Source organism: Lathamus discolor, chromosome 1 (genome assembly GCF_037157495.1).
Source record: "Lathamus discolor isolate bLatDis1 chromosome 1, bLatDis1.hap1, whole genome shotgun sequence".
In the NCBI taxonomy this organism is placed as follows: Eukaryota; Metazoa; Chordata; class Aves; order Psittaciformes; family Psittacidae; genus Lathamus; species Lathamus discolor.
Genome location: NC_088884.1, coordinates 116322823 through 116335867, shown reverse-complemented (window position 1 = coordinate 116335867; position 13045 = coordinate 116322823). Strand labels below are relative to the sequence as shown.

The 13045-nt window shown below is 41.6% G+C and overlaps 1 protein-coding gene across 2 annotated transcripts in view; it reads left to right on the top strand.

Annotated features, from left to right (window-relative positions):
* Positions 1-13045, top strand: part of GRID2 (glutamate ionotropic receptor delta type subunit 2) — a 744966-nt gene that overhangs the window by 4337 nt on the left and 727584 nt on the right. The gene's annotated exons all lie outside the window — the stretch shown is intronic.

The following is a 13045-nucleotide window of genomic DNA, read 5'->3' as shown; positions in this document are numbered from 1 at the left end:
TTATTGGTAAAGCCTCATTAGAAAATGTTGTAGTGTATGTCACTGTGTGTTACAGTGTTCTTACATGCAGTTTGTAAAGTGCAGGACAAGCGAGCAAAACTGATTTAAAAAAAACACAAATAACTATCAATGTGTCTATAGCGTTTACAGATCAGGGTTCAGGGCTCTGTCTTCCCTGCTGTAGAACCTGCCAAGGTTACTTGCTTATTTTAAACATACAATGAAGACCTGGAATACAGCATGCTGTGGCTTAGCACCCAGTGGGTTTTTTTAAGTTCTACCTAAATGCATGGCATGCATGAAGTATTGGTGTTTCTGTGTGTGCTATTTCTCAGACTCTCCCAGGTGCTTAAATTTGTGATAGTATTTCAGGCCCTGTAACATGTTTTAGTGCTAGTTATTCTGCAACTAGAGAGGGATAATTTTGCTTGCCATAGATTATGGCTTGCTATCCTCCAAGGCGTATTTGCCATTAGGTGTCACTGCTTTCTGGAATGTTTCTTAGTGATCTCCAGGGCCTGATCCAGAGCCTGTCGTAATCCAGGTGAGTCGTGTAGTTGATTTCAGAAGATTTTAAACTGAGCCTGTGGATTGCTGACTACAGCAGGCAGCTCATTTCCATGTTCTTAAATAATTCTTAGTGTTATTTCAAGTTCTTTGTCCTTGATAAAGGGGGCGGGGGGGAAGGAAAGGCAACGATCCATTTTCAAGTGGTGTCCTAACAAATGCCCGACATGGCAATCACTGCTGCTGCTGTGTGCTTTCAGACGAGTAGTTATGGATGCACAGAGTCTTTATTCTCACAATGTCATCTTTGGAAAAACACACTGGAGAAAAATCTTTTAAGACTGTGACTACATAAACCTACCAACTAAGGTTCATTTAACTTAATGAACAAAGGCATTAAGTATGGTTCTTTTCTACTCCCTGGCCTTGTAAAGCAAGTGGTATTGGCAGGAGATGACTTTTGTAAGCCATTAGGTTACTCCCTAGATATAGACTTGAATTTACATCATTTTCTTTCATTTGATATATAGGTATCTATAATCTGCCATGACAGTCTGTTTTTTGCTGAAATTTATTGGGGGCTTTTGCCTTTTGAGGTTTGTATTTTTGCTCTTTGTCGCTGCTACTCCACTGCCTTTTTTTGTCAGTATGCTAACAGTGGTTTTAAAAATAGTTTATGTGAAATAGTAGTTTTATTTAGCTATGTGTTTCTAGCTATTTTTTCTAATTATCTGAATTATATATGACAGCATACACTGTCTACACACTCTCCAGTTTGTGGCTTACATCATCAGTGTTTAAAACATTTATTACACACAAACAATTACTGTTTGGACTTAAGAACAACCAATGGGAAAAGGAAACAATGTTCATAAAATTATCTATAATTTGAGGAAATAAGAGAAAATAATCAAACTCTGAAACTAAATTACGATACTCGATAGCTTAGTGTGTGCAAAATCTTGATTTCAGGTGATACACTGGTAATGAAGCAAATTAGTATACCTTTCTGCATCTGTAAACTCAGATGTAATTTTTTTTCTTTTTTTTAATAAGATCTGAATTGCTCCAGAAGGAGTAATTTATTATCTGTGTTGGTGACATTGGAAGAAAACTTTGATTAGTGGCAGGCTTGGCATGTCTGTGGAAACCTGAATGGCTCCATACCTGAAAGGTCTCTACAGTTCAGTTTGTGGCTCTAGTGATGCTGACACTCTGAGAGCCCCAGATACACTCGTTTGTGTTATCTAGAAGTGCCAAGAGGCAGGCATGACAATCGCAGTAAAGCATAATGTGCAGTTTGCCAGCAAACTGTCAGTGATGGGTAGGAACTGGGCATAAAAGCTCATGCTTCTCTGGGGCGTTTTGTATCCTAAACTGACTGGCAATGGGCTTCCTACTGGGCTTCTTGGATAGAGATGCAATTCCTCTCCTGCTGTGGTGTTACTTTATCTTCCTCCACAATCTGTTATGTCCACTAGTAAGCAGGAGTTGACCTGTTGCTAGTAGTTATATTGGCCTTTCTCAGAGAGTACTGTTGACCATGGTTTCTTTGCTCATCCAGTCTAGTAGACAATTGGAGGTGGTGCAATACTAAGATGATGCAGTGTGATACTTAGCACGTAATATGTGCTAAATGAATATCCAATAAGTGTGGTGCTGTTCTAGTTAAACCATCCTTGACAACAGATAAGGATGGCCTGGGCAAAATCTTCTGGGTGGTGTTCTTAGGTGGCATGTGCATTTGAAGCAGCGTGCAGAGAAGTGCTATCGTCTCATATTACAAAGTAGAATTTACTTGTGTATTCTTGATGTAATAATTTAAACATGGAGACTAATGTGAAAGTGTTTAGAGGAAGAGTGGATGAGGGAAAGGTATCTTTCTTGCCTTATCTTTCTGTACTTCTGTCTCTTCCCATGAGCACCAGTATGGCAATTTCCTCTGCTGTTCTTCATTATAGGAGTCAGACTTTGGTTTCTGGGTATTGTTGGCTGAGCAGTTGTGAAAGATGATGGAGCAAGGGAAAGAATCTCTTGTATCTGCAGCCACTATAATTAATAATGGTTTATATGACTTAGAGAGTTATAACTGATCTGTATAACAGGGAGGACACAGACAGAAATTGAAGGTTAGTAGATAAAATGTACTGGTGTTCGGATGACAGTTACGAAACTTGGCAAGGGAACAGGCTTGAAATTGTGCAGTGCTGTAATTCTGTAAGGTTCAGAATTTATATCCTAGTTTCAGTGATAATATACTTAATTCAGAGGAGGAGATATTTTGAATTCTGTATTGTACCATGGAGTGCACTTCAGCTGGAGTCTTGCTCCTGGCTTGGTCTGGGGTAACCACATCAGCTTAAAGAAGGGTTATGCCGTGAGCTCCAAGTGTTGCACAGAAAAAAACCCCAAACCCAACACATAAAAAGTGACGCTTACTTAATGAGAAAGGATAATACATTAACTACAGCATTTCTCTGTAGCATTATAGTGGAAGAGGCAGTACAGGAACATATACTGTAGCTTTAGTCAACTGTAAACAGATGGATTTGTAAGTACAGGGTTAGATTTAAAGAAGATTTCTATTGCACACTTTAGGTCTGAAATGATGGGGGATGAGAGTAGAAAAAGAGACAAAAGGAAAAAAGTTCTCTGAAAGTTTTGCTGGGTTTATCTGACCAGCTACGCTCAAGAGGAGATTGAAAAAGAAAATTAGTAAAAATGCAAGGAGGGGAGGAAAATAAGATACCAACGGCAAGAGCCACTGGTTCTTTGTCTCTGTTTCTCTGGGAGCTGTGTAATGTTCCTGTAAGTGCTATGCTAGATGGAAAAGTTCTGAACCAGGAAGGGGAAAATGTGAAGATACAGAATTTAAATGAAGAATTATATATGTATTTTAACCTATTAGATAACACTCTGTGCTGAAATGCTAATTATTCCTAATTGTTATATTTGCTTTACTCATGAATAAAATATCACATATCTAATAAAATATGCAGTGAAAATCACTGTAAAATCCCTCTTGGAGTCTTTCATGCAGATTTAAAGGATTTAATCTCTTATTTCTTCATTGCTTTTTAAATCATTAACTTTCTATAATCAGTTGGATTGCTAAGGCCAATATCCAGTGAACCTAACGATAATTGCTTGTTTTGCAGCACAATTTTTTGTTAGACCAACCATATCTTTCTCAGAGGCTTAAATTGAGTTGGTGATTTCATTATAATAATTCACTTGTGATAAATCAAAATCAAATAGCACCATTCCGGTGCTGCGGAAAGCAGCTCTGGATGAGAACTCGAGAGAGAGCAGAGGATGACATAGAAGCAGACCTGAATGTCAGGCCTGAATTTGCTGTGCTTTCTTTTAACATATACAAGTATAATACTTTCACAAATGAGCACTCTCGCAAATCTGCTTTAAATAGAGAAATGAAAATGTGCACATGACAGTCTTCCCTGCCATGGGACTCCACCTGACAGCCTGTGTTCAGGACCTAGACCTGATGACAGACAGTAACTTCATTTGGTTTTAAAGCATGCGGGACCACAAGTCTGACTGACTGCCAGTTGCGCTTAGGCTTCTGAGCCATTGATATGTTTTGAGGATGGCAGTTGTCTTTCTGAGGTGACAAGACTATTGCAGAGTTACCTCACTGACAGCAATGAGTACTAAAAGTGGTCTGGTAGTACACCGTCAGTTGAAAACATGCCGTGGGGACATCTGCAGACCAAACACTATTAAGCAAGGGCATTTGTTGATGTGTAAACTTTGCATTTTTTCAGTCTTTCTAATGTCCAGCTTAAATGTTTGAGAATGTTTTTAAGCCATTTCATGTACTGGAGAGTTGTTAAAGGGAAAAAGCTAGTGGAAAAGATCTGGTTCTCACTCAGAGAAGCCACTATAGTGTACTGGCATTGTACAGCCAGTATATGGTACAGACAGTGTGTTAAGTGGCAGGTGGAAGGCAATAGCTATAATTGGTCATATTAAAATACACATACTTCCCTCTATCATTGTTTTTATCCATTTCTTCCTCTCTTACATTCCAAGTTCATGGCAAGAAGTTGTGATGGTTGCTGTGTTCTATACTCTTAAATACCTGTTTTTTGGAGGGTTTTTTTCCCTAGTCAGAGAGAATAAAGTTAAACATGCTATAATACAAATATCTGTTATTTGGACAGAAAAGGCTGCTTTTTATTTCTCTGTAATTCCACTTATTTGACCTCTTTTGAGACAAATATACCTCCAAAAGTTGGTTATCACACTTAAGGCTAGTCTTTCTTCACTTCTGCCTTTTGTGAACGTGTAGACCCAAGCAGTATTGCAGTATATCCACTAATATATTTGCCATAAAGATTTTTAAAATTTACTGCTCAGGTACAACCTAAATTTTCAGGTCCATGCTACAGGTTAAAACAAGCAGTGGGGTGTGTATTAACATATGCATATACAATGTATAAACACACACTTTTTTAGAAATCAAAGGGATTATTCTTTCTGAAAATATTTCACTGGATTTTTCTTTGATTTGGGATGACATTGGTTTGTGCCTTAAGTAACAACACAGAGATTTGAGAGGCTTTTTACTTACAGTCAGGAAGTCATAACATGAATACAAATAATGAAATGGCTCCCCACTGTGCTAGAAGCTTCACAGATGTGGAACAAGAAGCTGACTGTCAGAAGATTTGATGATGAACTAAAAGAGAGGGCTTGGATCTCTCTGACTCCGTTTGTACACCAGGAGACAAAGTTGCAAAGCTTTTTGTGTCTTCTGGCAGATGGATTTTCATTCACATTTGTGAATGATCACTCTGGGTATGAAGGACTGAAAGCATGCAGGTATGTCTACAGGGATGTCCTGAGAGGGTAGATGCCATAGTTCGTGATTTGGGGCATGTGATAATAGAAGTTACAGTGCTATGAGGTGAGAGAGTTGATGGGAAATAAAGGCCAGCAATATGTGTATAATCATTACCTGTGATGCTTTATTGCCAATAACACTGGTTAAATTGGCAAAATAAAAACAGTCATTATCTCATCAGCTGCTGACATATTAGTCTCTGATTTTACTTATTACAGAAACTAATGCATGCTTATGCACATGCATGTTTACTTTATGTTTCTTTTGTTTGGACATATATTTCATAGTACAGTTTTGGAAGACATGACATCTAGGTAGAATCATAGAATAGTTACGGTTGGAAAGGACCTCAAGATCATCTAGTTCCAACCCCCCTGCCATGGGCAGGGACACCTCTCACTAAACCATCCCACCCAAGGCTTCATCCAACCTGGCCTTGAACACTGCCAGGGATGGAGCACTCACAACCTCCCTGGGCAACCCATTCCAGTGCCTCACCACCCTAACAGGAAAGAATTTCCTCCTTATATCCAATCTAAACTTTCCTTGTTTAAGTTTTAACCCATTACCCCTTGTCCTGTCACTACAGTCCCTAATGAAGAGTCCCTCCCCAGCATCCTTATAGGCCCCCTTCAGATACTGGAAGGCTGCTATGAGGTCTCCACACAGCCTTCTCTTCTCCAGGCTGAACAGCCCCAACTTTCTTAGCCTGTCTTCATACGGGAGGTGCTCCAGTCCCCTGATCATCCTCGTGGCCCTCCTCTGGACTTGTTCCAACAGTTCCGTGTCCTTTTTATGTTGAGAACACCAGAACTGTACCCAGTACTCCAGGTGAGGTCTCCCGAGAGCAGAGTAGAGGGGCAGGATCACCTCCTTTGACCTGCTGGTCACGCTCCTTTTGATGCAGCCCAAGATACGGTTAGCTTTCTGGGCTGCGAGCACACACAGCCAGCTCATGTTCATTTTCTCATCGACCAACACCCCTAAGTCCTTCTCTGCAAGGCTGTTCCGAGTCTCTTCTTTGCCCAACCTGTAGCTTTGCCTGGGATTGCTCTGACCCAGGTGTAGGACCTTGCACTTGTCATGGTTGAACTTCATAAGGTTGGTATCAGCCTACCTCAAAAGCGTGTCGAAGTCACTCTGGATGGCATCCCTTCCTGCAACATATCAACCGAACCACGCAGCTTGGTGTCATTGGCAAACTTGCTAAGGTAGAAGGAAGAGAACCCTTTGTGGGAAAGTGGAACAATGTATGTTGCAAAATGTCTTTATTTAAAACGGATATTTAAATATAATCAGTGATTCTGAAAGCATTTACAGCCTTATTAGCTAGCCTCACGGAGTTTCTGGAATGTTATTGAAATGTTATTGGAACAATGTAGAGAAAGTATTTTCCAAGTCCTTGGAGTAGCTCTCTTGTTATGTAATAAGATTACATCTGGGAGATATATGAGAGACGCCCATCTGTTTGGAAAAAATTCTCTTGTTTTTGCCAGTGCTGCAAACAGTATAGGGACTATGTCAAATGAAATGGCTGAGGGGAGTGGGCGGGACAGAAGTACATACTGTGTACAATGTAATTTTTAGACACAGGAATGATCTGCTGCACTTGGTGTTGCCATCACAGGGGGTGATGTCTTAGGAATGTAACTGATGCTGTGTCTAGCTGCAAGGAGAGAAGTTTGCAGGTAAAGGGTAACATGAGTTGGCAGGGGTTAAAGCATTATTGGTGGTTTCTTTGCAGCATAGAGGCTCTGGAAGCAGGAGTACTGTGGGGAAGGTTTTGTTGGTGCCTTCTACATGGGAGGTTTGGGAGGGGGTGGGTGGTTGTGGTTAGCAGTGGTAGGAGTTGGTTGATTGGTGAAGGGGTGCAGGAAACATTTGGAGGGGGCTAGCCCAAGAGGTAGGGCAGGCTAACTTTGTAAAAATACAGGATAATTCTAGGGAATAGCATGCAGTTTTGCATTTATGTGGGCTAGAGGCTGAGCTTTCAACACTTGGGACAGGCCGTAAAGAACAGTTATGTATGTATGCATATGAGGGAAGTTGGGAAATCCAAAGATGCAAGGCACTGGAATGGCCAAAAAAATTATAGATTAGAAAATCGGATTGTTTCTCCCCACCCAGCCTCTGTAGTTTTACTGTAAAGCATTTAATTTCTGTGGTAGACTTTATCTCTTTAGCTGATAATTGTTCCTTACTTTGCAGAAAAGCAAGATCCATTTTATCTTTGTATTGTCTAGTACTGTTGTACACAAACAATGAGTACTATCTTCCACCCCTCTTCTCCCAGGATAGCTCCGAGCATGCTGTGCTTTCCCGTGCCTTACTATTTTCCCTCCAATTAAATAATCTTCCTTTGCTTCCTCTGTGCAGCAGTTTATTGCTAGTCTGTACCGTGCTTCCGTGTAAGCTCAGCTTCTGTGGCTGGAGAGTGGAAGGAAGGGATGCACACAGCCACAGCTTCTGCTCCATTGACTTTTGACCTAATTTGGGAAGGAAAGAGAGGGAAAATAATGCAGTGTGCGTTTGGATTCAAAGCCTGCTGTGTCCTTTTGTGGTGAGGGAGAGCTCTAGCTTTCCCTCATCTGATCATTTGAAATAGCTGCATAGCTTGCACTGAAAGTTAGGTCTTTCTTCAGTGAAGCTCTGGAGTTGTGAGTGGGTCTTATCTTGTGCTTATCTTAACCCTTGTTCTCATTTGGGCTGTTGAGGCTGAAGTCTGGTTTTCTGTCAGCATTGGTCCTGTCCAACCCTCATTTAGTGCAGTAAAGGGGCAGCCACTGATTTGTATTTCCACTAACTGAGACACACTAAGAGTGGGGATAATACATTTTAGAATGTTTTTTTGAGATCAGCGATCTTTAATAACAGGGCTGAATGATGTATGGAAGGAGGAGGTAAATGCTTCCTCAGGGGAAAGTAGATAAAGAGCAAAAAAGTCTCACCTCAGTGCACAGCAAGATAATGGAATAAATCCTGCAAACTGTGCTAAGGCCCATGGAAAATATGGAGGTGATTGGTGACAGCATGGTTTCACTAAGGGCAAATCATGGCTGGCTAATTTGGCAGCCTTCTAATGACAGGGTGACAGCATTGGTGGATAAGGTAAGAGCAACTGATGTCATCTACCAGTACTTGTGGAAGGCATTTGACACTGTCCTGCACAACATCCTTGTCTCTAAATTGGGGAGGCATGGATCTGATGGATGGACAATCCTTTGGATAAGGAACTGTCTGGATGGTTGCACCTAAAGAGTTGCAGTCAGTGACTCCCTGTGCAAGTGGAGACCAGTGATGAGTGTTGCTCTTCGGGGGTCAGTGTTGGGACTGTCACTGTTTAACATCTTTGGCAACAAGGACAGTGGGATTGAGTGTGTTCTCATGCCCTCAGCAAGTTTGCCAGTGACACCAAGCTGTATGATGCGGGTGACACACTGGAGGGAAGCGATGTCATCCAGAGAGAATTTGACTGGCAATAGAGGTGGGCCTGTTCCAACCTCGTGAAATTCAACAAGGCCCAGTGCAAGGTATACCTGGGTTGGGGCAACCCCAAGCACAAATACAAGGTGGGTGGAGAATGAATTGCGAACAGCTGTGAGAAGCACTTAGGGGTATTGTTTGAGAAGCTTAACATGAGCTGGCAGTGTGCACTCACAGCCCGGAAAGCCAACTGTATGCTGGACTGCATCAAAAGGAGCATGACCAGAAAGGAGCTTCTCCCCCTCTACTCTGCTGTTGTGAGACCCCACTGGGGATACTGTGTTCAGCTCTTGGGCCACCAGCACAAGAGGGATGTGGACCTGTTAGAGCAAGTCCAGAGGGCCATGAAGGTGATCTGAGGGCTGGAACAACTTTCCTATGAAGACTGGCTGAGAGAGTTGGGCTTGTTCAGTATGGAGAATAGAAGTCTCCAGGGAGACCTTATAATGGTAGCTAAAGGGCGCCTACAAGATATCTGGAGAGACATGATACTAGAAGGGCATAGAACGACAGGATAGGGGGAGTAGATTTAAACTGACAGAGGACAGATGTAGTTTAGATATTAGGAAGCAGTTCTTTACTGTTAAGGTGGTGAGGCACTGGCACAGGTTGCCCAGAGAAGTTGTGGCTGCTCCATCCCTGGCAGTGTTCAAGGCCAGGTTGGATGAGCTTTGAGCAACCTGCTCTAGTGCAGGGTGTCCCTGCCCATGGCAGGGGAGTTGGAACTAGCTGAGCTTTAAGGTCTCTTCCAAGCTGAACCATTTTGTGAATCTGTGATGATGCTAACATTTGGAAACTACTGAAAATCATCTTCTGCAGGATTTAGAAATTAAAAACAAGCAAGGAAACAAACAAAAAACCCACCATAAAACAAACCCAATAAAAAACCCCAAGAAAACACAACAAACAAACAAAAAGCTGTTCAGTAAAGTACTGGGACACAGGGGGTTAGCTTTTTTTTTGTTTGTTTGTTTGTTTTTTTTTTTGTCTTAGATGCATTTCCCCCCCCCATTTTTTGGTAAGACTGCCAAATGTCCCTGAGCTGGAATTAATTGGCTCTTTGTGTTGTGTCAAGTAAGCACTACAACTGTTTTCAGAAAATACTAGGTTTATAGACTCCCATCCAGAACAAGAAAGGGAAGGAAAGGCTAACTTTTTATTAACAAGGTCCTTGCATCATTTTGTCCTACTAGCTTGAGGTAACAAATAGAATATTGAAATTATTGGTATTGGTCCTTTGAAAGCTGTCAAAGTTGTCCCTGTAACCCCTATCCCTTCATTCTGCCTAATCCCCTCTTTAGAACAAGAGTGTGCTGTTTCTTTCCCTCTCACCTCCAGGCATCTGCAATGAATAATCAAATATCTGCTACTTAGGAATAACCAGTGTCCAGATTTCTTGAGGCAGCTTGAGGACCAAGTGCCGTAGAGGGGTATTTTTTTTTTTTTAGCATTGCGTTAGCAATGCAACAGAGGTTATGGGTTGCGGTTCATTTTGCAGACTCCCCTTGACTATTTTGGGTTTGAGGGTATTTTATAATTTTTAATAAAAAAGGCAACTTTTCATTACTGTTTGAAGTCAGTGACCAGCAGCAGATGTAGATGTAAGCTTTGAAATGGCTCTATTATGAAAGGGTTTGAGAAGTATGTGTTAGAGCAGTTTCATTAAAATTCCAAAGTGTTAACTTAAATGTAATAATGCTCTGACAAAGTGCTACTACCATCTGCTAGTGAGGATTAGTACTACTTAAATATCACCATAATTCCCAGAACAAGTGAAGGAATCATGGTGTGGAGGAAAGTCTAACTCTAAGGAAGTCCCTCTCCAGCATCCTTGTAGGCCCCCTTCATATATTGGAAGGCTGCTATGAGGTCACCATAAAGATTCCCTTCTTCAGGCTGAATAGCCCCAACTTTCTCAGCCTAGCTTCATGCTGGAGGTGCTCCAGTCCCCTGATCATCCTCGTGGCCCTCCTCTGCACTTGTTCCAATAGTTCCATGTCCTTTTTATGTTGAGGACACCAGAACTGTACACAGTGCTCCAAGTGGGATCTTACGAGAGCAGAGTAGAGGGGCAGGATCACCTCCTTTGACCTGCTGGTCATGCTTCTTTTGATGCGGGCCAGGATACGGTTGGCTTTCTGGGCTGCAAGTGCCATGGCACTTGGGTGCTGGAGAGGGACTCTTCATCAGGGACTGTAGCTGTAGGACAAGGGGTAATGGGTTCAGACTTAGACACGGGAAGTTCAGCTTAAATATGAGGAAGAAGCTCTTTACTGTGAGGGTGGTGAGGCACTTTAACAGGTTGGTCAAGGAAGTGATAAATGCCCCGTCCCTGGCAGTGTTCAAGGCCAGGTTGGACAGAGCCTTGGGCAACATCGTCTAGTGTGAGGCGTCCCTGCCCATGGAACTAGATGATCTTAAGGTCCTTTCCAGCCCTAACTCTTCAATGATTCTGTCTTGCACAATATTTAAAGGAAAGAGCAAGAGGGGAAATCTAGTCATGCCAGACTACATGTAGCTGTTGATTGCCTAGTTTAGGAAGGATTTTTTGAGATCCATATTAAAAGATGCATTTTATAAAAATTCCAGTTGAGTTAAAAAGGAAAATGCGGCCAACCAGAACCATTTGGTGTATTTCTCTTTCCTCTCCTAAAAAGGAATCACTGAGTTATTTATTCACAGTCTTTTGTGGTCTATAGCTAATATTCTTAACTAGCTCTGCAGAGAAATAGATCATGTCTCTCATATGCCTTTAGCATATAATTTTCATCAGTATTTCTTGCTGGTATACAGGTTGTGTGTGTGTACATTTGCTTATTGATATAATGGCTAGTGGTCCATGTAGCCTAGATACCCTAAGACCAACTCTCCTGGATGATATGCCAGTTCTGTCTTTTATTATTCTTTTTTATTATTTTTCCATTCTGGAAGTACAGGGGGAACTGATTGCCTATTTGAAGAGTCAGGTCTCTTTTACTTGTTTCTTTAAGTGTAAAGATCTTCACCTCTTCCAGACTGCCCCTCAGGACCCCACACTGTTTTCCTTGTTCTTCACGTAGGCTGATCACTCAGAAAGTTACTTGCTTGAAACTAGTCACTCTAGAGCCAGGGTGAATTAAAGATTTCTTGGCTGCCTGTTGCTTAATACAAGCGACTATGGTTTCTTCTACTATCACTGAGAGGTATTTTGGTTTATCTGATGTAAGAGAGGGCATACAGAGAGCCACCTTCTGTTGTGTTAGCAAGCATCTGTCTGAGGTATGGGGAACAGAGACTGTTTGTACTCTGAGAATAAGGCCTTATCTTAAGGGTATTCTTGTCTTACTCTTGCTTTTTGCTTAGACAGGTTTTTGTTTCCTTTTATATCTGGTGTGTACAGAGAAGTAAGAACAGATGGATTTTCCCACACATTTACAGTGAATAGTAGGCTGATGAAATAGAATTGGCCAGTCCACAGTCGTCAGTCAGTAAACCTACCCCTTTGAGGGATCTCCATTTAGCATGACTCGGTACTGGGTAATCTCTGCCATGTCTACAGCATGCTGACCCTGCATAAGAACGAAGTCAGATGTATTCCCACATCATTTTCCTTGCTTGTCTCCTCATACTTAGTTGTTTATCTTCCCTCATAAAAACTGCTTTAGTGTACTGACGGATTCAAAGTATATATGAATATATGCTTCATAAAGAGGTAACTTGTCATAGGGCTAGGGCGGGCAATTTCCATCTCATGAATCCCTTATTTTTTGTAAGGACTCAGAGCTGTTTCCAGCAGCTATTTCCTCACGGATTTTTCTTATTTTCAGCACCTTGATGAAAAATGGGATGGATTTCACCAGGAGCAAGGGAAGGAAACACTTGATCTACTAGCACCAGAGAATAAGGGGAAAGGGAAGGGAGGAAATGGTTTGGTTGCAGCTCCATGATGGAGTATAAAAATGGTGATATGCCATACAGGCATGTGTTAATTATCTGCTTCTTCCTTTAGAATTGTTGGGTCTAAACACTTTTTTAAAACTCTGTCGGGGGCCTAAATGAGACAAAACTGAGTGTGGGTTAGCCCAAGAATATTCTCATGCAGTTTGCTGAGGAGACACTCATGGTAGCTGAGCCAGCTCGTAGCTTTGCATGAAACTGCATGTTATACAGGGCAGGTGTACTGTTGCCCTCCTTTCATTACCTTCTTAA